A 24,437-nucleotide genomic window follows, 5' to 3' on the forward strand; every position below is an offset into this window, starting at 1 on the left:
GTTCTACATAATATATGTGTTTGCATTAAAAAAATACTTTTTGAGATGTTTTTACACTATTTCAAAGCAAACTCTGGTACAGAAACTAATATGAGTCAAGTTTGCAACAAATAGTTCTTGCACATCATGTCATTGTGAAATTAAAGCAGGGATGAAAATAAATGGTTAACATTAACCCTTACTTTGCACAGCACAATAGAAAGAACAACACTGGTTTGCAACACAAAAGTGAGTGATCCTTTTTGTCAGCAGAAATCAAAACATGCTGGTATTTCAATGTAGGAAGGTGATGGAGGGTAAAATCGTCTAGTATTACACCTTAATTAGACTTACATGAGGTCACTTAGCTAAGATTATTACAACACCCAAACAATTAGCTTACCCATTTCAGTCAGTCTGCATTTCAGTAGTGAGAATTTGAATTGACTTTTCACTGAAAGATGTTGGGTGGCTCACTAAATACTTTCTCTATGAATCTTGTTATTTTGTTAAGATTAATTTATTGGCTATACACCTATACTTAACCCTAACAGGACCAAGTACTACAAAATACTACTTGTTATATGCGCTGTTCGTGCGTGCATCCCACGTGGTGTGATGACGCAATCGTCATATATAGGCACGGTTTCGATGGCCAGCGAAGCCCAAGACCCGTGGCAAGGTGTCGCCGACCCAGTGCTTGCCATGCGAGGGATCTCGGGTTCGAATCCCAGTACCAGCGTTCGAAATTTTGGTTGTCCGGTTGCCCGGGACAACTAAAAAAGTCGCCGGACAACCAAAAATACTGATTCGATTGTCCGCCGGACAACCATAAATCTAGCCAAAAGTCATATTTGTAGGCCTACGGACAACCAAAAACTTAGACGGACAACCAGAAATTATAATCTGGTTGTCCGTGGGACAACCATTTATTTTTCCTAAATTCGAACACTGGGATAATCCCACCCAGAGCAAACAACTTCTTTCTTTCTTTTCTCTCTTTATTCCTTCCTTCTTTCCCTTCCCGTCACGAAAAAGCCCTGAGGGGGTTAGGGTTAAAAATGTTTTTTACACAACTTTAATTAGTCAGTGGCGGCTGGCTGGGGGCAAGGGGGCTGGCTCGGGGAAGGGGGCTGCTAATTTAATTTTCAAAAACTATATTAATACTCATAACTCAGGGCTTACCATTTAATCAACTTTGAGAAAAATTAGCTGAAAAAGTTTGAAAAATTCTGTAAACACCATAAAAAGCATGATTTTCACACAAATTTCAACAATTTTTGGTGAAGTCAGTCAAATTTAAAAACAAATATCAAAAATGTGTTCCTACAAAACATTTTACCCAAAATTTGACATCACAGCTGGATTTGTCAAGTGTTTGGCATTCTTATGGTGAAAACTATATATAGTAAATGTCTTTAGAAAAAGTTAATTTCCAGAAATGAATGACACCTTGAATGTTTTATCAGTTTACATTGTGTTAAATTTAAACTTTTACTTCACTTTTATCAAGTTTAGACCCAGTGTGCGAAATATGCCTCAAAAAGTTACAGGCCAGCCGGGCTTGACCTTAAAAAGTTACCGGCCAGCCGGGCCGGCAACTAGATGCCAATCAGAAAAGTTACCGGCCAGGCCAAAAAGTTACAGGCCAATGGCCGGCTGACCGGCCCTATTTCGAACGCTGTTTAGACCAACAATTTAGCAGGGCTTTATAAAAGGACCCAAAGTTTAAATTCCAGGGTAAGACCAACATAAGATGAGAGTCCTAGTCCTCCTCGCAGCCCAATTCAGAATTTCAAGTTCAACAAGATGAAATAGCTGGAGGTAAATGACCTTGAAAAGAGGTTCAGGTTACCGTAGGTCAATTTCAAGGTAATAAATGGACAAAATGAGGCATAAATCCTGGGCATATTAGTAAATGGTAGAGGATTGAAGGATTCAAGGGTGTAGCCAGCCTTTTACTGTGAAGGAGCAAAGCCGAATTGTCATTAATTTTGTGTCCCATTGTGGGGTGGGGGTGGTGGGAAATGCCACATTTTCATACCTATTTGTAAATTCTTTGTCCCATTTTCAGTCACTTTTCAGGGGGGGGGGGGTCCCAGCTACACTGGAAGGATTTGAAGCACAAGTTTTGATTGTTCACAAATAGACCCTACCTGTACAATGTACATAGACCTATTTGTATAAAGATCACTTTTAGATCACTATAAAAACACCAAGATGCACACTACAATGTACAATCATCATGTGAACAAATAACAGCAAAAAATGAGTGTTTTTCATTGAGCAAATCCCTCAATATTGCAGCATTAATTAAATGGTCTTTTGTCTCCAGAGTTTCCAGATATTTAATAGCTATCTGGAGACAAAAGATCATTAAAAACCCTTCACAGCTTTTCCTCCTTCAAAACAGGAAATTTCAGCTCAAAATTAATGACCAGCTACATGCATCATCTTTTGTACCATCTATCAACACTATCAATAACATCTCTGACCTTAATTTAAGGTCACACCAATCACCAGAACAAAATATTACATGTTTAACCCACTGCATGCTGAACTTAACACTACACTCTTGTCTTTATAAAAGCAAAATGAGTAAAAATGCTAAGACTGGTTCAATTAGAGCAAAAAAGTTGTTCGGATTCTTTTGTACATTTGATTGTTTCAGAATAATTGAAATAACTTAGAGGGAGGCTGGAGTTCTCACAGTGATGGCAGCTGCCCCCTTCCCCCCCCCCACCTCCCTCTGCTTGGCTACGCACTGTCTGTGGCCCAGTACTTTAGCTCACTGATAAATGAGGAGTAATAAAAGAAATAAAAAGAAAAGAAAACAATGCAATGAAAAAAGAGAACTGAAAAGGTGGAATTCCATCTCCCTCTCCCCCATGCCCCTATGACGCTTCGCCACTGAGATACAATGTATGGTGCATAACCCACAGAATCCTCTGCTTACCTTGCCCATCAATCAGCATACTTTTCAGACTTCCAGAGGCTCTGGTAGGTTAGGGTACTGACAGGAAGGGTTTGGAAGAGGACTCATTGTCTCTCAAGAGGCCCAGGCTGGGGGCTCAGGTTGGTAGGGGTTTATATGGCTCTGAGTCTGAGCACAGATTCTGGAATATTTTTCCAGGATCTGTGGTCTGAGTAGCCCTATCTGCATGATTCAATGCCACAAAATACATTTTGGGGTCACAAATGCCACTATTGCTATTTACCAAGGGTTTGAATCAACAGTAGACAGGCATTTTTGCTGCAGGAACAAACATGATATCTATATCAATCAAACAAAAGCAGTGAGTATTTACACCACAAATCGTGACAAATGTAGGATTGACTTCCATACTATATCGGTAGATATAGATACTATCTCATTGCTGCTGGGCTGTTCGCCATAATATTCATATCTATAGCGATCTAGGCCTATATATATCCATACTCTCTGTGAATTTCTTTTTCACCGCTGCAAGGCTACTTTCATGGTTTTGTATGCATGATTTCAGCACTGCAAGGTATAAATATGATTAAAGTGCACATGACCTCTGGATAACTTTAGCACCTGTGTAAAGCTTTGTACTTGTAAATAAACAAAATATTCAAGTCAAAATATCCAAGAAGTGGAAAATTAGGAATCAATAAAAATATCATAAATCAGTTTTCTTACTGGCAGTACATTGTACTAAATGTGTATAGGCCTATTTCACAAAATGGGACTGAAAATGTCACTATGGACCAGAATAGCCTCATCCCAATGACATAGTTCAATAACCTCAATTAAACAATCAAAGTGCAACATTTGACCTCATGTTGCAAAGTATGAGTTTTTGTGCCCAAATTTTCAAAGGTCATTCAAAATTATACAAATGTATTGGGGTTAAAGAACTGTGCCTTGATAGATGAGCATGTTGTGGAAATTGACAACTTTCAGATCATAGCTGTTTTAACCATCAGTGATGTGGATTCTGACCTCAGAGTAATGGTAGGCCTACAGGAAATTATGGGTTTATGGAGATATAAATTTTGACAAGTTTCAATGAGTGGAATTGTTTTACCAGAATTGAATCCCATTTTAAACAAATCAAATTATGGAAAGTAGTTTCTATTAACTTCCAGACATTGGTATATCACAACGGGTTTCCAAAATATATGAAAATACAAAAAACACACATTCCATGTTTTGTTGTTGTGATCATGCATGCAAAATCAATTTTATCCAGTTTTGCAACCCATGTAAGGTTTGGCAGTTTGCAAAATTTTATTTACAAAAAGCTACAATATATTAAAACCCGATACTTGTGTTTCATTCTTGGATGCAAATTACCATAACCCATTTCTCAAAACATCTGTAGACTACAGTAAACTTTAACTTGTTTATTTTGCTTGGTTACATCATAATTTTAAGGCTTCTTAATAAAAATTCTCCCACAAATTAGTCTTTACACTGCAAAAAAGTTGGTCAAATCTTTCTACCTATTTGGTTGGGCAAACTCTTTTACTTATTTGTTGGTCACGGCTTGCCCAATAATAGTTAAATCTAAATTCTTATTGGGCAACCTCTCATTTTGACCATTTATTTATCTTTATTTTACTACGAGAGGAGTAAAGTTGGTTAAGTTTTTGGCCACGTAATTTATATACGACTGTTGTGCAAAATAAATCACATCAGTTGGGCAACTTTGTAGTAAATTGCTTGAATTACAAGTTGTTGGGCAAAAAGATGTAAAATGTTGAGCAAAGTTTTCGATCATGCGCACTGTTGTCTTTTCATTGAACAACAGTTGGTCAACATTCGTGCGGTTCGGTTCTGGAAAGCACATTTTCGATCTTATCATAAAATGGCGGATGACATGGGTGCTGGCAGAGTGGGGGCTGGCACAGCTAATTGACACCTTTAAAGGTGAGTTTTCTCTAAATTAATTATAAATACATACATTATTACACGGTGTTACTTGCCTCATTTCATTCTGACCACTGTGTATGAAAAAATACTGAGAAATTTAGTGAAGTTGTTTTACGACATGTACGAGTCAGACACTCGTGATATGCACGCATAGCAATGCATGCATGATGGCAGTCTCTACTGAGCAGTTAATATGCTTACGTATCAGTTTTTTATTAATCAATCAAGTATTTGAAAATAACTTCACTAAATTTCTCAGTATTTTTTCATACACAGTGGTCAGAATGAAATGAGGCAAGTAACACCGTGTAATATTGTATGTATTTATAATTTAGAGAAAACTCACCTCACAATTGAAAAATATTTGCCCAACTAATTTGGCAAATATTTTGCTTAGGCCAAGTAAAAAATAAAACATGTTTCACGTCCGGGTTTTCAAAAAAAAGGAGGAGGAGGGGGCTTTTTATTTTCTATTTTTATCGCAAAATTGGTGTAAATACCCATACTTAGAGCTGTTTTAGCTTTTAGCGTATACAGTAATGCCTAGAAAAAGGAGGAGGCCCTTTTTTATTTGTTGTTCTGGGTGTTACACCCCCTCTAATGATCACAAAACCTTCCTAAAATGTTTCTTGTATCTTAACAAGGCTATAGAAAGCATCCCAACTTCCTAGACATATTTTTTGAAAAGTTATAGCTAAATTTCAAAAAATAAAAATATATTGAGGAAACCTCAAAAAGGAAGCGGGAGGGGCGTGAAACATGTTTATTTTTTTATTTGGCCTTAATAATTAAGCAAAAAATAAACCAACATATGAACCAATAATGTGTAAAATGCCCAACAGTTTAATCAAATTTTGTCAAACAATTGGTACAATCAACTATTTGCCCAACAGTTTTATTAAATATTGCCCAACAATTAGTGAAAAATATTTACCCAACTATGTTGGTCAAATATTTTGCTTAACAGTTATTCAAAAATAAACCAACATATGAACCAATACCGTGTAAAAATGCCCAACAGTTTGTTCAAATTTTGAACAATAATTGGAAAAACAAATTGCCCAACTGTGTTGGGTAAATACTTTGCCCAATATTTGAGCAAGTTTTTGTAAACCAACTGTTGGTCATAATTTTTGTACAACTCTTGTTGGTCAAATTTTGACCAACTGTTTCATGTGTTGTATATAGACCAAACTGTTGGTCATTTTTTTGACCAACATTATTTGCAGTGTATCAATATTATTATGGATACTTTTGTTTGCATTCTTGGATGCAAATTAACAGTGGCTATTTCTCAAAACATCTGTAGACTGCAGCAAACTTTAACTTTGTTTATTTTGTTTGGTTACATCAAAATTTTAAGGCTTCTTAATAAAAATTCTCCCACAAATTAGTCTTTAAATCAAAGATGCTCAGGAGGAGGGGGGGGGGGCCACACCCAAAAGGGGCGATCCACTGCACTCCGCCGGCGCTAAGCAAGAGTGAAGCCCACTTTTTACCATGCTATACTCCTACACATGTTGGTAGCTTGTGGTCAGAAATCAGTTCCCGAATCTGTACCACAGACTATCCACAACTAGACAGATTTTTATATGAACATGAGTTGCACAGCTTGCGCTTCCCTGATTATTCATACAAATTATCTGTTCACTAATCTTCTTTTAAAATATGTAAATGAGATGCAAATGACTTACCAGTCATCGGTATTATTTTACAAGCAGGTTTTTTATGAGGTGATTTATTATTTTTGAATTATTTTAACCAATATTGTTAGGGCTCATATTGAAATACCCTACCACGTTTTCACACAGAAAGAAGGCAGGATTCCCCTTGCTAAGCGCGCGCCTCAGGAAAGCTCGGTCATAAAACGGATGGATTATATGCATCAGTGATACACCCTGCCTTTTGAAGTGGTCCATGACGAATGGGAAGATTTACTCTGACTACGGCTCATCGCACAACCCAGGAAAGCGCGGTCCTAATTTAAGTGGCTAATTGCAGTGTTATAATCACACAGGATTTTAACAAAAGAAGGCTAGCACAGGAAAGCTGCAGGATGGCGCACACCTTCCTGTGTAAGGGAATTTCAAAAAGAGCCCTTAGATTAATTGCAAATTCACTGTAAATATACACACACAATGTTATTACTAAATTTATATTACAGTTTCATTAGGAATCTTTTAACTTTCCTGGTTTGATTAATATACAATAGGCCAAAAAAATTATGTTTTGGTTCTTGTCTGAGGCTCCCACCTCAATTTCTTGAATTTGTCAGATTAAAAAAATGTTAAATTTAATTTGTCAAAAAATATAAGACTTTGGAATGCTTCAGTTAAACTAATAAGTTTATAACAGAACAAGGATCACTTCCAAGTCTTTTTTTGGTATTCTAGGGGTTCATCATACAGAATCTCATGTTTGAAAAAAAGTTTTTAAAAAGGTGTCTCCTCCTTTTCTGTTGGAAAATACCAAAAACTACTAACAATTTGCTAATTTTACATCGAAAAACAAAAAACTAGAAAACAAAAAAAAAACCTCCCTCCTGCAATAATTCATGAAAATCCTCTGTACGCGATCCAAAATTTTTTAAAGGACCATATAGTACATATAATAACATTATACATGTATATAGGAAATGTGCATAGAAAATGAAATAAATTAATTTAATATTAAATTCCTATCATCTCAGACTACAATGTATACATGTACAGTGCAACCAGAGAAAAAGATATCATCCAAAATATTGTGACTGCACTTATGACTCATCATTCCGTATGTTGGTAGATTTTATAGCATTACAAATAAATTGTGAGAAAATACTACGGAAACCACGGCAACCTGATGCGGAGGAGAGGGTAATGTGGCGGGTGAGTAATGAGTCATCATTGCGATGCGCACCTGGATTACGCTCATGACTTCATTCTATCGTCATCCTGACTCGGTGATGATAATTAATCGCTTTGAATCAATGGATGTTTGTTTGTGTATGCACATTTGGTATAAGTTGGAGTCAAAGTTAAGCAATATCTCACAATTAATATTTTGTACATTGTCTAAAACTTGAGAAATTACTTCAAAAAAGAAATTCTGCAAAAATCAACATAATCCAGCCAAATCAGACCTTTCAGTATTTTTTTTATTTTTTCAACTCAAAACTGGATGTTCACACATTTGTTTTCTAGGAACCTTTAACTTTCAAAACACAATTTGCATCATTACAAATGAAAAATGATATTCAACATCAGTTCAAAATCTAAATCATTTTTCCATCATAACACAATGTTGATGATTTCACTAATCTTTGACTGGTGTGAGAATGCCATTCCTTAAAAAAGCAAGCATACTTCTACTACCGTACTACTACTACTATCAAGCATTTTTTTTCTCTAATAATATATTTATTTTTATCATGGTAATCACAAATCAAAACAAATTGCTAGCAGTAACAATTTTTTTCCACTAGAAATGACGCACTTTCGAAAATTGAAAATGAAATGAATGGTCATTCCATTGTTGACCAATCAATCAGGCAGATTAAAAAGCTTCACACGCTTTTCTCACTAATTAATGAAGCTCGCAGATGAAGATGAATCATACAGCATGTATGCATCTCTAAGGAAATGGGACATCAAGGCTCTCCATAAATCAACATTTAAGATCATTATTTGAGTTGGGATATTCACTTTTGTTTATTTAAATTTAAATTATTACATGATAAATATTGTACATTTATGAATAACTTGACAACCTTTCCAGGCAACTTTCCCAGGATGCATAACTTGATGAAAATTGTTAAAAGTGGGTTATTCCATGTAATTATACACGAAATTAGGGTTAGGGTTACATGTAGGGTTAGGATTAGGGTTAGGATTAGCTTACACAAAATAATTAGGCCTACATGAAGGATCTACCCAAAAGTGGGCCACAAAGTACAAAAAAGGCCTAAAAATCTTAAATATCAGGGCGGCCAGCATCCCACAGGGGAAGGGGGCACGAGGGGAGAAGATTTCTCACAAGACTCCCTCTCGGCTACACCACTGATGTCAACTTCATCAAATTGTAAATAAAGTCAAAAGTTTCCTGTTTTAATTGTTTAGAAAAAAGAATTTCATTAATTTATTGCCAGTTCAAAGATGTTCAGGTTTTTTGGGTGGGTGCGGCGTGCCGCACCCACCCTGTATTCTCTGACTATTGACCTACTTTTTCACATGCCGCAGTGTTGAGAAAATATTCGTGCCGGTTATATCCCAAACACCCACAGAGGTGATAGTTTACGGCGAGTTTTGTAATTATTACTTGATTTTGATATGTAAGTAATACGATAAGGTCGTCATAGGCAGTAATGTGTTTGTATTAAAAGAAATAACAAAAATAATTATTTAAGTAATAGAAATACTATTTGGAAATTGCAGCAAGATTTGCAGATGTTTTTATTTGAACAGTACCAGTTCACCAGTTTTGCTAGTTTTCCTAATCTTTGGGCTAAATTAATAGCATCGTGAAAACCAAACAGTCAATTAATTTATGTCAACATTTCCTTGTTTGACATCGCATGCAAACATTATCTTATTTACATAATGGTTTTGACCTCGAGTCATGAGTGGTGATTCATTGTTTAGGCCAAGTAAAATAAATAACGTGTATATCGTCCCGCCCTCTCCGATTTTTGGAGATTTTCAAATATTTTAGTTATTTTTCCTATTTGCTTCCTTACTTTGTTTATAAAATTGTTGTGATGAAATGACATGTTTAGAAGTTCTTGGTTATCATTTATAAACACATTGCAAACACTTTCTTCAAGCTAGGGGTAGGGCTTTGGGGAAATAACAAAAATATTAGGGGCCTCTCCGATTTTATGATGTGTTGACAAACATTTGCCATTGCAATTTTACACAGAAATGAATGGTAAAACAATAACACGATAACAAATAATAAGGACCTCCCTCACCAATTTTTGAAAAAGTCCGGACATATACATTTTTTTTTACTTGGCCTTAATTGGCATACTCCTCTAAATATTTTACCGCAAAGTCCTATGGTGGAGGGCTATTTTGTTGTGTAGTCCTACAAAGGTGGGTGACTAAAAAGTAACCTGTTGGTACATGTTTTACCGTACAGTCCTATGGTGTGGGTTTTTATTTTTTTATTTTGTTGTCCTAATTCGATTGCTCTTAGTTCCTTATTTACCCGTTATATAACTTCAAACACAAACCTTCTTAGGGATGCACCATTAGATTCTCAGGGTGGGGTAGGAAGTTTTTCAAAAAAAAAAAAAAAACTTCACCCACTTCATGAGAAAAAAACAACTTTCCCCACCAACTATAAAAAATAAAAAACTTTCCCCGACCCCAACTTCCTACCCCCCCTCTCAGTATCAAATGGTGCGTCCCTTAGTTTAATTCTTTCAATCAAAATTTCACTCCTCTGTTAATGATGACAAGTGATAATCGAAGTAATACTGCATTAGGCCAAATACAAAAATAAACATGTTTCACGTCCCCTCCCTCCTTTTTGGAGGTTTCTTCAATTATATTTTTATATTTTGCAATTCAGTTATAACTTTTTAAAATTATGTCTAGGGAGTTGAGATGCTTTCTATAGCCTTCTCAATATACAAGAAACAATTTGGAAGGTTTCGAGATCATTAGAGGGGCCTACCCTCAGAACAACAAATAAAAGAGGCCTCCTCCTTTTTGCAGGCATTATTGTGCACGCTAAAATAGCTCTAAATATGGGTATTTACATAGATTCTGCGATACAAAATAAAAAGGCCCCTCCTACTCCTTTTTTTCAAAAACCTGGACGTGAAACATGTTTTTTATTTTACTTGGACTTATCAATATGGAACTACACCTTTATCTTGACAATTCATTTGCTCGCCCTATTCCTTTTAAAGGAATTTTTATTTATTGTGAACTTGACTTACTCATTCTTTCATTTCTCTTGACAATTTTTTCATTTGCCCACCCTATTCCTTTTAAAGGAATTTTTATTTGAACAAGCGTTGAACATGTTGAAATTGTGTTTTCAAAATCAATGCTGCAAATAAAAACCAAGGTCTTAGTGCTATTTATAATCAACAAACATAAAAATAAAATGTGAACAAAGGTCATATCACTCACAAGCAACAAATGTTTCACAGACTGATGTGATAGGAATGGCTGAAATTTCATTGATGGTTGTAAAACAACCCCATAAAACTAACACCCTGATGAAACAGGGTTGTAAATTTCAAGAGCATTGTTGTCTGGTGTTGAAACAAACAAAATTAAAAGGACTAGGAGAAAACAAATATTGGGGATAATTTTGTTTTTGTCATGTTTTGTTGAATTTTAACTTTCAAAGTGCTTCAAAATTAAAAAATTAAACACACAACAAATATATCAACATGCAAAAATTTATCACATATCTATGAAACATTCTCTCTATTTAAATACTGGTGGTACTTTGCTAGCTACAATCAGCAAAATAAATAGCACACTTGGCTGCTCAAAACAATTCAAATGCATTTATGTCATAATGAAGACGAGTGATAGAGATTTAGGTATGGCATAAATTTGAAGTAGAGACTTTGCCCTGTATCCCACCCTTTCCCACTCCCCATCTTCAATGAAAATGTACTAATTTAGCTTTGTCCAACATTGAATTGGGGGAGCTGGAGCAGGGGGCAGAGATTCACCAAAATTGTAGTTCATATCATACTGTCTGATGCAAGACATACATGTAGAGAGGTATGTGCATATATCTGGAGCACAATACAACACATTCAAACAATGTTCTAGAATCTGCAATGTTGAAAATTTATGACAGCAGACCACATCATAGTTCATCAGGTTGAACTTGAAAGTCATTAATGAATCCTTTTAACTCAAATTTATGTGACAATCACTTCCAATTGTTTATTTGAATGAAATCATTACACTCAGTTTCCATTCTAAACATTACCTCAATGTGATTGAATGTCAACTTTTTAGTTGGTAAATATCAGGGATATGAGATCCCTGGTAATATTTACCATCAACATCACAAGGAGGTTGGTTGCCTATGGATACCAGTCTGTAGCAGTCTCACCACAAAAGAATAAAGCCCAACCTGAAAAGGTTACATGGAGTCATTGGGGGAAGGGGCACCTCTGGGTGAGAAAAATCATTACAAATTAGCTGTATAGTAAATTTGTGCAAAGTAGTGCCCACCACCAACATGATCAAACTACCACCTGATAACCAAATGGGGACAAAAACTAGTCTTTGCATCTACATTGTACAAGGTCTTTTGGGAAAAAATCTACAGGCCTATTTTGGTCAAAATTTTCAAATCATGGTTGGCTTTTCCTCGCAGCATGTTAATTGCATATCATTACTTCAAGGACTGACTGTTAAATGTCAATTTTTAATAATTTGCCATAAAATTTGTATTTAATATCACAAATGTCAAAAAAAACCAAACTATTTGATATCAGAAGGATATTCCTTCAAGTAATATCAGAATGCAATTTACTATTTTAGTGCGTCTGATCATAGACTCTAATTTAGAGTCTATGGTCTGATGTGCTCTCAGGTAAAACAAAAATGCTGTGCAAACGTTGCTAGCCGACCCCTTAAGCTTAATGCTTTTAATATGAGAAATAAAACTTGCAGGGCTATATAGAGTAAACATCCAGCTGCATCACAATGTACCTGTGGTGGATATGCACGTAACAAGTACCCCTGTATTTTTTCTGCATTTTAAATTGATTTTCGCATCATGCATCATCCAACCAGAATCTGTGAGCAAATTCACTCTACTTCATCCCATCACATACATTTTCGGTTTTTCAAATTGTTAATGAATTCAACTTTTTCAACACTTTTTGAAGTGAAATTTTGTATAAAATATCACCCTGAGGACATGATGATAGCTCTCTATATCAGCTTATACAGGTATACCAAGACATACCTTTAACTTAGATGCATATTCCCATAGTCACATCAATTTATTCTACTGTTTTCATACATTTTGTACTTGATGATATGATATGTAATTTCCCGGGGTAATTTCAAGACCTAGGATAGCATATCTAGTTTTACAATGAAACTAAACCATCCCACATTCAAGAGAATGCGATCCATTACCCATCATTAACAGACAAACAGACGACTAAGATTTCTGATACTTGATCAGTTTGGTAACGTAACTGACACGAGTTGGTTAATATTATAATTATGCCTTATTAAATTCATGATTTTGTAATAAAGTTTCGGATTCAGATACGATCCACAAAATTTAGCAGCTTAAATGTGGCGCTCGCAATGTTCTAATCAGGCCCATAGCCTGGGTGTGTGCAGTGTGGGCGAAGCACCCCCAGAAATCTGCAAAAGTTCTTTTTTTGCTTGTAAGAAATGGCAAAATTAGGCCCAAAATGTCAAAAATATTTATAAATATATCCAGAATTATTAACTTTCTGTGAAATTTGTTCAAGAATAGGATCCAAAAATCAATTGCAGAGGGAATAAAGGTCTACATTTGTCCAGAATGAAGATTTCTCAAGTTGAATGGACTGTATTTGGAAAATCCCCACCCCAATGAAAAAATTCTGGTTACGGGCCTGGTTGTACGTAATTTTATAAAAACAAAACATATGAAAAATGAAAATAATGCAATGACCAAGAAAATAATGGCAAGTTTTTCAAAACAGGGCTATGTGTATATTTATCATGAGTGGCTGAAACTGCAAGGAACAGAAATGTGAGCATCATTGTAGGGTTGTACTAGTACTAGCTTAGTTGGTTATTAAAATGTCTATCTGTCAAGTAATCAAGATAAATATTATTTGACTGGCAGTGAATATTTGACAGCTTTAACCACTTCATCATATCTGTACTTTGGACTGAAGACAATCAAGATAGTACTAAAAGAATAATTTCACAAGAATTTTTTTGTATGATATGACTTATCGTCCTTATCACCAAAAAGTGCATGGATGTTTTGTAAATTTTCACTGCTACTTTTGGACATTTTTTTTTTTGGGGGAATAGCAAAAAGTGGACATTTGTGTGTGTGTGTGTGGGGGGGTGTGGTGGCAATTTGGTAACAGCTCTTCTGAATGACACCATGACCAAGAACATTCAACAGCACAACCTCATTTCAAAAGACACTCCATTTTATGTTATCTTTACTGGATATTTAGAACTTGGTCTAGTTTACTAGTTATAGATAGAAAATACTCTATTGTTCATAATTTCCCCCTCAATGGAGTTAAAGTTTACTAATTCACTTTGACATATCTCGTAAGCTCGTATATAAAGACTAATAATCCTTCATTCATAAAATCTAGATTTTATGATAAGGCAGTGACTTTTAAGCCACATGTTTCATTGAAGCCCATAATTACTATTGTTTGAATTTTCAATGGCGGTGGTCATGGTCAGTATATATCCACATCTGCGATGCTGCATTTTGTGAGGGTAATATTTGTACTAAAATCGGATTATAATGAATTCCAAATTAACAGAACACAGATAAACCTTCAAACTATAAAAATGAAAATATAAAAAGCTCAAACTTCAGACAGTGTTGCATGTTGTCATGGATATTGTTCATGTTAAATCTCCATCCATATCAAATAGGCCTATATGACTAGTCTGTCGAGCAGTGGTGGGGGGTATTTAAGTACATAATTTCATGGTAGGTCAAAATTATGACATTTCTCCAAAATGTCTGCAAAAATAGTAATTTTTAATTTTGTTTTTATGGGGAGGGGAGGGCAACTGGGGCGGAGTCAGTGGTGGCACCACGGGGGGCATATGCCCCAGTCAGAACTCTTCCCCTGTTGCCCCCCAGTAAAAACCCAAAATTTGTTGATTTTGCCCCCCTGAAATTCACTTTGCTCCATCAATGCCCCCGGAAAAAAATCCTGGCGCCGCCACTGGGCGGAGTTAAGATCTCTGACTGGGGGCATTTGCATTGAAGGTGTCAGTCCCGGGTGTCAGTATTGCTTTTGTAATACAAAATACTATTGCAACTACATTCCATCACTTTATAAGGGGAAATTCAATTGTGATACAATTTTGACTCTCTAGTCTACCTAGTGACACAATGTCAGTAGCGTAGGCAGTGGGGTGGCAAGGGGGGCAGAGTGCCCCCTCTGACAAAAAATGAAAGAAAAAGTGCCCCTCTGAAAAAAAAAAAAATGAAAGAGAAAATCTGGAGGGCAACGGAAAAGAAAAGGGGCAAGGAGCGCTTTTCCGCCAAAATTCACCCCGATCATGGGCCATAATAGTGTAGAATATATAGGCCTACACATTGTCACAATACGACCCTTTTCACTCTGATCATGGGCGAAAATAGTGTAAAATACAAACTTTTTGCGTGCTGCAGACGCATATCGTCCCATAAAGTCTCTCTAAAAACAAAACCGGTATAATGTATTGTAATGATGCAACTGCTTTTTTTTCGTCTGTGCCCCAAAATTTTATTTTGCCCCTCCTGACCAAGAAAGCTGGCTACGCCTCTGCACAATGTAGGAGTGATGGACGGAATAAGTTTGGACAACACACTTCAATCGATTTATGCCAAGTGATGGAAGAATGTTCAACCGCCTGTGAGGTTCAACTACTTGGCAATTTAATTCCACTAGATGTAGATAACAAGGGGCAATTTTGTTATACGAACATGAAGTCATTAAAATTATGTTAATGAAGTCAGTCATGTTAATAAATGCTATACTCATTACTCACCATACTACAATAGTAACATTATATTCCTGTAGTCACACAAAAACATGGATATAGCTCCAATACTGCAATACATAGGCCTGGATCTGAATTCAGTTACAGCTCTAGCTTCAAAGTCTGAAGTATTGTATTCACCAAACTCTCCAACACACAATATGATCCTGTAGAAGCAGTCAAGAATATTTATATTTATTCAAATATTGAATATCACAGAACAGTCGGCATCCAGTGCAGGATTAATATTCAGCGATATGAATACACAGCAGCGTTACTGTATTTGTATATATCCTTTTAAGCTTTTTTTGCCGTTAGCCAAACACCATGTGTCACCAATGCTGGCTGCTAAACAAATGAAGTGACACAAGCAACTCACTGGTGGTGGTTGGAAGTAGTGGAGTAGTGGTAGGCTAGTGCTAGTCTTTGGCGAAGACCTTGTTGAGTCATTAGGTACAGCAGCACTTTAAAAATTTGATTTTAATCATCATGAACATCCATGTAGTTTGGACTAAGAGATCAGAGATGAATGCAAATTATACTAGAGGAAATTTTGGATTAAGATTGATAATGAAAACAATTATTGGTTATCTATAGTGGAACAATGAATGAAGCAGAAAAGATTGTCCTGCATCAGTGTCCCTGCATCAGTGGTATTATAGGAAGGGGGCAAAAGGGGGAAATGTTACCTCACCCCTTCCTGCTCCACAAAAGTCTTATTCCACAGTCCTGCTGCATGGAATGAAGTAGGAATCAGTCAAGTTTCATTTTATACAAAAAAGAAATTTATGCTTCATTTAATAATTTCCTGTAAAAAATGCCTATTGTTCAGTATTTTATGAGCAAGTACAAAAGCGTAAAAGTTCATGTTGTGTGTTCTACTGCTTTTGTAGTCAATAGTTTCATAAATTGTAATTGTTACATTTTAAACTATTCTAAAGGCCTATTTATAAAACCAGTATGATGCTTATGTCTAAAAATGTTTTGATCACTGTTGTTCACTTTAAAGTGTAAAATTAAATGTTGGATTACACACGTCAACAATTCTGAAAAATATAGTACATTACTGTAAATTTTGCAAGAGTAGTTTTTTGTCCTTTGCTGATTTTTGACTACTTGGCCTGTTTTTAAATCCATGATTTTGAGTATTACCGTACTGACGCGAGTATAATCCCACCTTCGAGTAAAGTCCCACCCCCAAATTTTCGAAAAATTTCAGAAAAAAAAAAAAAAATTTCAAGATGTTTTATATTTTTAATATGAAAATTGATAATTTGAATTCATGTCATACTCTATTAATGATTTCAAAATGCATTCAAATTCAATGCATTTTGAAATCATTAATAGAGTATGACATGAATACAAATTATCAATTTTCATATTAAAAATACAAAACATCTTGATATTTTTTTTTTTTTTTTTAGGTCAACCATGAATGATCCTAGCATTTAGGTCTAGGTCCAGGGACACTACAAAAGCGAAAAAATAAAAAACTTAAAAAAAAAAAAAAAAAAAAAAAAAATTTGAAATTGAGTATAGTCCCATCCCAATTTTGAAAAATGTTCACCCAAAAGCGGGGTGGGACTATACTAAACGATCAGTACAGGTAATATGTTTTCGGATACGTTTATAATTTGGTGTTGTGAGCAAAAAGCACAAAAATTAAAGTTCCAGGAAAATTTTCACTTTTACAGTGCGCCCAGAAATGTTAACTTCAGGTCCCATAGCTTTTTGTTGGTGTCATTCTTGCAGTCATGTCGCAGGTGCGATATACCAAATAACTCTGCACTATTTATCAATAAAATATTGCGCTACATAACATGCTATCAGCTGGGTCTACATTAAGCCTCCAGTCAAATGCTAAACAAATATTACCACAAGTGTGCAAATTATACATCAAATAGAAGGCCGCCCTGCATGTAAATATCACATGCAATGAAAAATAATCTACTATATCACAATTAGAAAAACATAATATCACCACCTGATTATTTCCAGTAGGCCTATTCTATTTACCGTATAAAGATGCTTGAAAATGTACATTTTTTTATTAGATGTAAAGATGCTTGAAAATTACAAAAATATTATTATATATGAAGGCATACATGTGTATCCAGGAATTTGATGTGTAAAATATTACTTACATGTAATTGTGAAAAGGAAATATTTGGATTTTCATCCAGAGATTAAGCTATAACAATAACATCCATGTATCGGTACTCAAATAAACTAATTATGTATTAAGTTTTCCTAAAGTATTCCAAAGTCTAAAATTTTTTGAAAAAAAAATCTGATAAATCCCAAAAATGAGGAGGGAGGGAATAACAAACGAAAGATAATTTTTTTCGGCCTAAAAAAACCCAAACATAAAAGAAAAAAAAAAAACAAAAACTAAAATTAAGAGAATATCACGGCATGCTCCTTTAAAACCATCAAAAAGTTAAAAACTTACTACACAAGTATACAATAACTGAAAATGACAAGCTAGCAGCATCAGGCCTATAGGCCTTTTTGTGTATAATGTAAACCAGCTCACACAGGGGATAAACACCCACAGCATGTACGGTGGGCAACATAAACGCTACCGAATCACGGTGATAGCATGACGTCGTCATATGGAGGTAATTTACCGAAGCAATCACGATTGCAGCAGAGAGAAACTGTTGCCTATTAGTTGGATTATAGGATACAGGGCGCCTTGCGTCGCATCGACTAGAAAAGTCACTTTCATTTAAATATGATTGTGATTACTGTTTCCATTTCATAGAATATTCTAGAATTTCATACATGTTTTAGAAACAAATTCTTTTGGGAACAAATTTTTTTTTCTTTGCCTTTACTGCTCCATTGCATGCATAGTAAAGTATGTTTTCTTCACTTTTTACGGGCCCCCTAGGACCCCGGGGTAACGCACCCAGTTACCCCCCTTGTCAGCGACACTGAAAATTGGTATATTGATGGGTCCACATTCAAATTCTCAGTAGCATATCCCTACCCAAACCAAACTTGTCAATTTGCATTAAATCATAGTTGCAAATGAGTACCCCCCACCCCGGCCAGTGATTTGCTAAACCAGTACACCCTAAAATTTGTTGATATCTTTCCCCCTCCCCCCCCCCTCACCCGAAAAACATTCCTTGTATTTCCTTGCTTAGAAATTTGAAGGTATCTCTATGCATAAAAATTAAAATATTTATAACAAAGTACACAAGGAAGCCTTTAGGTATGACATCTTCACATAAATGCACTCCTACTTTTGACTTTGTGGGCAGCTTTGATTTGTGTAATCTTACGATTACATTACCTATAATACCCATTAAATAATAGGTCCCTTTTGTGCAGGTATAAAATATTTTAGTCTAATTTGCACACACCACAGTTTTCTGTCTCCAAGATGAATTCATGCCCATTTAATATGCAGCAATCAAATTACACATACAATACACTATTTACACAAGCATTACTATTGAACAGCCTTAATTTGACACCGATAAATGGCATAATCACTCATAAACTACACACAGAGGTGCATATCCACGCACTGGTGCATGAAATCGCATCGTTTCTTTCCTTAATCATGTTAAATGTTGATATTGACCAGTCTAGGCTTGTGTTTTCCAGGTTTCAAATTACAGGCGAGAGACAAACATGCGTCAGATTTAATAACATATTGATCTGTAATTTGACTAATCGTATTTAAGTTAGGCGGGCAGCCTAACTTATTTCTTTCTTGCCATTTCTTCTTTCTTCTTTCTTTCTCACAATTTGCTACTACTTCCACACCCTTGATCGGATTTCGACCAAACTAAATCACAAGCAGTATTGGGTAGCTGGCTACAAAAGTTATGGGTTGTTTAACGTCAGAGGTCATCCAAGGGGTCACAGGGGTCAAAAAAGGTCATTTTAAGCGATAATGTTCTGATTGAGCTGAAATTTAAACACAATGATCCTTATGACATTCTAAACATGTTTAAAATATTCTAAAATTGATTTAAGGTCATTAAGGGGTCATATAGGTGGCAAAGGTCAAGTTTTGCAAAATGCTCCAATTGAGCTGAAATTTAAATGCAATGATCCTTATTACATTCTAAACATGTTAAAAATATTTTTTAATTCATTTAAGGTCTTAAAGGGGCAATAAAGGGGTCAAAGGTCAAGTTTTCAAAATGCTTCAATTGAGCTGAAATTTAAATGCAATGATCATTATGACATTCTAAACATGTTTAAAACATTTTAAAATACATTCAAGGTCATTAAAGGGTCATAAAGGGGTCAAAGGTCAAGTTTTTTAAAATGCTCCAATTGAGCTGAAATTTAAATGCAATGATCCTTATGACATTCTAAACATGTTAAAAATATTTTAAAATTCATTTAAGGTCATTAAGGGGCAATAAAGGGGTCAAAGGTCAAGTTTTCAAAATGCTTCAATTGAGCTGAAATTAAATGCAATGATCATTATGACATTCTTCACATGTTTTGAATATTTCAAAATTCATTTAAGGTCATTAAGGGGGTCATACAGAGGTCAAAATGCCAGCTTTCCACGATCAAGGTATATTAAAACGGCAATTAATGAAACAGTCTTATTAAAATTAATACTATCCAGCACCCAGCACAGTATTGCTGCTTGCTCAGATCGTCACAATCATCCGCCTAACTTACCTCGTGCCCTTGCAAAGGGCACAGTTGCTCTAGTTGTATTTTGTAATCATATTTGTACATGTTATAATTCAAACTGTGTGTTTTGAATTTTGCAAATAAATTTCACATTTATCGTACAAATGCTGCTCTCATCTGCCCTGACTTTTTTTTTTTTTCTAACCAAAATTGCTTTCCCATTGCCATAACAATGTTATGTGCTTTCTCTCCACCCCATACATGTATGTACTTGCCAAGAAAAAGTTTGTCCCTTACCTTGTTCTTAGTTGCCTGCCAAATCTCAAAAAATGCATTAATTAAAAGTGGCATAACTTATCATGAAGAACATTCAAAAGTACACATATTTTGAATGGAAAAGAGTCCAAGACATATTATAAATATAACAAGCATATATGTGACCTGCTCTGACGAAACCTGCCATAAGTCGCACTCAGCCATTTCAAGATACGGCGAGTCAAAGTTGGGAAAGGGGTGAAAAATCTTCCAGATTTCGTTTTTAAGTTTTCATTATTTTTTGATTCCTTAATATGTTAACTTGAACTTAACACTGAAAACAAAATATTCTTTTACATTACATCTAAAGTAAAGCCAAGAATTTTCCGCGTTGCGGAAATTCCGCGAAAATCGCGGAATTCGGAGGTAAAGCGGAAAACACATTTCTGAGAAAAAAATAAAAAAAAAAGCAAAAATGACCTAGAAAAAGGAAAAAAATACAATTGAAAATAAATAAATAAAATACTAAATGAAATGGGTCTTCAAAATTCTTCAAAATCCGTCATAGATTTACCGTACAACGCCTGTCCTACCTCCCATTGCAGCCATGATACCCAATCACCCATCCCAACTTTGCAAATCGCAATGATCGTCACAAGATTCTTGTGAAATTTTATTATGTCAGAATGTGCTAAATTACAAAGCGGAGAAAAGCGGAATTTAGCATTTGTAAAGCAGAAAATTCTTGGCTTTAATCTAAAGCACCCAAATTTAGCATTTTCTGAGCTAAACCAAGGCCTTAAACATGTCATTTTACAACTTTACAAGCCATTTTTCTTGCATTTGCCTTTTCTTTATGTTTCGATTACCCCCTTCCCGTTGAAAGGCTGTAGAATGAGGACCACATGTCCGAGAAACATAATTTTGGTATTAAATGAAAGCTGAAGACCTTTACTAAAATTTAGTATGATGACATCAAAAACTTAATTGTAAAAATGTGGTGTAAAATTATGCAAGCACAAAACCCTGAAATCTTCGTTTTAGCCAAAATGATCTAATTAAATTAAAATGTTGGATTACTATAAAGATCATGAAAACCTTATAAAATATTTGAAGAAAAAACCCATATACAACAACATTTTAAAAATGTTATCAAAGTGTTATTGTAACATTACTTTTTTTTAAATAACATTTTAAATAACATAATGTTTTATATGAGAAAGGTTTTTAAGACAAGTCGCCACATACATTAATGACAGCAGTGAAAAAATTTCACTGACCATCCAGGATTTGAACCTGGGACCTTCGGATCACCGGACCGATGCTCTACCAACTGAGCTAATGAGTCAGATGGAGAAGAGCAGTGATGTTATTACAATGAATCTACAGGCCTTCAGTTCAATGTTTTATGTTTTGAAGCAAGTTCTTGTTTTTGAATGTTAGGAAAATGTTTTTATACCCTTAAACATGTGTGTACATGTACCCCATAAACCTGACATTTGAATATTTTATGGCAACCTTTTTTAATATTTTGTGAATCAAATGTTTTTGAAAATGTATTTGTGTTATACTGTTATCAGGCTTTTTTTATGAATTATTCGCCAAATAAGTGTGCCACTAGTAAAAGTGCATTCACACATCTGGTCGGTGACATCCCGCTATCTCTAAGGTCCGCTATCTCTAAGGTTCGCTATCTCTAAGGTTCGCTATCACTAACGTGTAAAGTCTATGGAGATCAGAATCCCGCAATCTCTAATAGAGAAAAGGGTTCGCTATACCTAAAAAAAGGTCCGCTACTTCTAAGGTTCGATATCACTAATTTAGAATAAGGTTCGCTAGTTCTAAGGTTCGATATCACTAATTATAAATAAGGTTCGCTATCACTAATTTAAAATAAGGTTCGCTATCACTAATTTTGAATAAGGTCCGCTATCACTAATTTATTGAAGGTTCGCTATCTCTAAGGTTCGTTATCACTAATTCCAATAAAGGTCCGCTATACCTAAGGTTCGCGATCACTAATTTTGTTTCAGGTTCGCTATCCCTAATTAATTAAGGTTCGCTATCTCTAAGGTTCATATCACTAATTTCGATTAAGGTTCGCTATACCTAAGGTTCAAGTATCACTAATCTTAAATAAGGTCCACTATCTCTAATTTTAAATAAGGTCCGCTATCTCTAATTTCAAATAAGGTCCGCTATCTCTAATTTTAAATAAGGACCGCTATAGCGAACCTTATTTGAAATTAGTGATAGCGAACCTTATTTAAAATTAGAGATAGCGAACCTTATTTAAAATTAGTGATATCGAACCTTAGAAATACCGAACCTTTTTCAAAATTAGTGATATCGAACCTTAGGTATAGCGAACCTTTTTCGTAATTAGTGATAACGAACCTTAGAGATAGCGAACCTTAGAGATAGCGAACCTTAGAGATAGCGAACCGTAACCCTGCCAATTAACCATGATGAGTACTTGATTTGGAGACAGTTTCAATGCACCAATGGTCTGGAAAGGCTCTACAACAATCAAATCTAACTACAAAACAAGGAAGAATTATTCAAGAATGCAGTACAAAACCAAAGTACCCTGGCATAAACAGTACACATGGTACAGAGTACAATCACACGATTTTGATAAATAAATTTACATATAAAAGTAGTAAATCTAGAAAAGGAATCAAAACAATTTTGTATATGGTCATTTTCACAGTAAAGGGTGTAACTTTTGATTTTTAGGGTCAAAATTTCAAACCACTTAAATATGTTTCTGTTTACTGAAATCATGCATAGAAGCAACTTAAATTCCAGTAAAATAATGTTTCAAGGCTTAAACCTTTTGATTTCTAATAAAAATTTGACATTTCCATAACATTTTGGTTAAAATCTAAGAAAAAATGTATTTTACATAACGTCAGAAAACTATGACATGAAAGCTGTAATACATGTGAAATCCAATCCCATTCCAAAGTAAGTCAACAGATATAAGTTAAATTTTATACCATGTTTTGCTATGTTTGTAATTGCAGTTTTGAAAATTTTAACATCAAGTGTCATTTACAATGGAAATTTCCAAACCTGAAACACATTTTTAAGTTTTAATTGGGTTCCTAAAATAATTTGAATGTCTAACTTCATGTACAAATACTACTTGATGAAAGGAACCTCCCAGCCAAGTTTCACAGAAATTGGAGTTATTTTTAGAATTGGCAATTCAAGCGATTTGTGTTTCGGAGGCTTCAGTTAACAACACAGGTGATCATAAAAGTAAAATATTTGGCTAACTACTACAAGTTGACATAAAAAAAAGGTAAAAAATATAAAATATCACAATTACCCATTTTCATGCTTTGCTTCTAAGTATTGAATTTCAGTTGTGACAAAATTAAATTATCACAGCAAGTCATTTTTTTTGTTTCGAGGCTTCATGTTAACAATTGTTAAACATTGCAGTAGTAGTTTTTTTGAAAACAGCAGTGTTGGGATCATCTAAGCTGTTATTTTCTTGTGTGTATTGATTCAATGATTCTATGCGGCAGATATTGTAGATTTATCACATGTTAATTTTTTCACCCATTTGTTAAGTGTGGTGTTTTTTGCATGTGAAGCCTCCGAAACAGGCTTTTTGGGTATCAGTATATTTTTCAAACATTAACCATAATGTCAATTTTTTTTAAATTTATGACATTCTGCACATATCAAGTAATAATTACAATGCAGATATCAGTATGAAACACACCAATTTAGATATGCATAGATGATAATTAATCTTATTGTTGTTTCGGAGGCTTCATTTGTTTCGGAGGCTTCAATTGTTAACGGAAAGTTTGTATTGGGTCCCATTTTCAAACGGTGATATATATCTCCACGATTTAAAAACATGTGACTTGAGGATCTACTTTGCTACATTTTGATAAATAGATTGGATGAGCTCTTTTATTTATATTTGCACAAGCTTGCTGAACAGTTTGTTTCGAGGC

The 24,437-nt window shown here is 34.9% G+C and overlaps 1 protein-coding gene across 2 annotated transcripts in view; it reads right to left on the reverse strand.

The window, feature by feature from the left end:
• LOC140143373 (ly6/PLAUR domain-containing protein 6-like) overlaps window positions 1–24,437 on the reverse strand; it is a 96,624-nt gene that overhangs the window by 69,364 nt on the left and 2,823 nt on the right. Inside the window, exon 2 of one of the 2 annotated variants that reach the window (XM_072165227.1) lies at window positions 15,595–15,752. The gene's annotated coding sequence lies outside the window, so the exon portion shown is untranslated. Of the gene's footprint in view, window positions 1–15,594; window positions 15,768–24,437 lie in introns of those variants that run through there. The other variant, XM_072165228.1, reaches the window with a different exon arrangement.

The sequence above is a fragment of the Amphiura filiformis genome, unplaced genomic scaffold, assembly GCF_039555335.1.
Source record: "Amphiura filiformis unplaced genomic scaffold, Afil_fr2py scaffold_21, whole genome shotgun sequence".
Lineage (NCBI taxonomy): Eukaryota > Metazoa > Echinodermata > Ophiuroidea > Amphilepidida > Amphiuridae > Amphiura > Amphiura filiformis.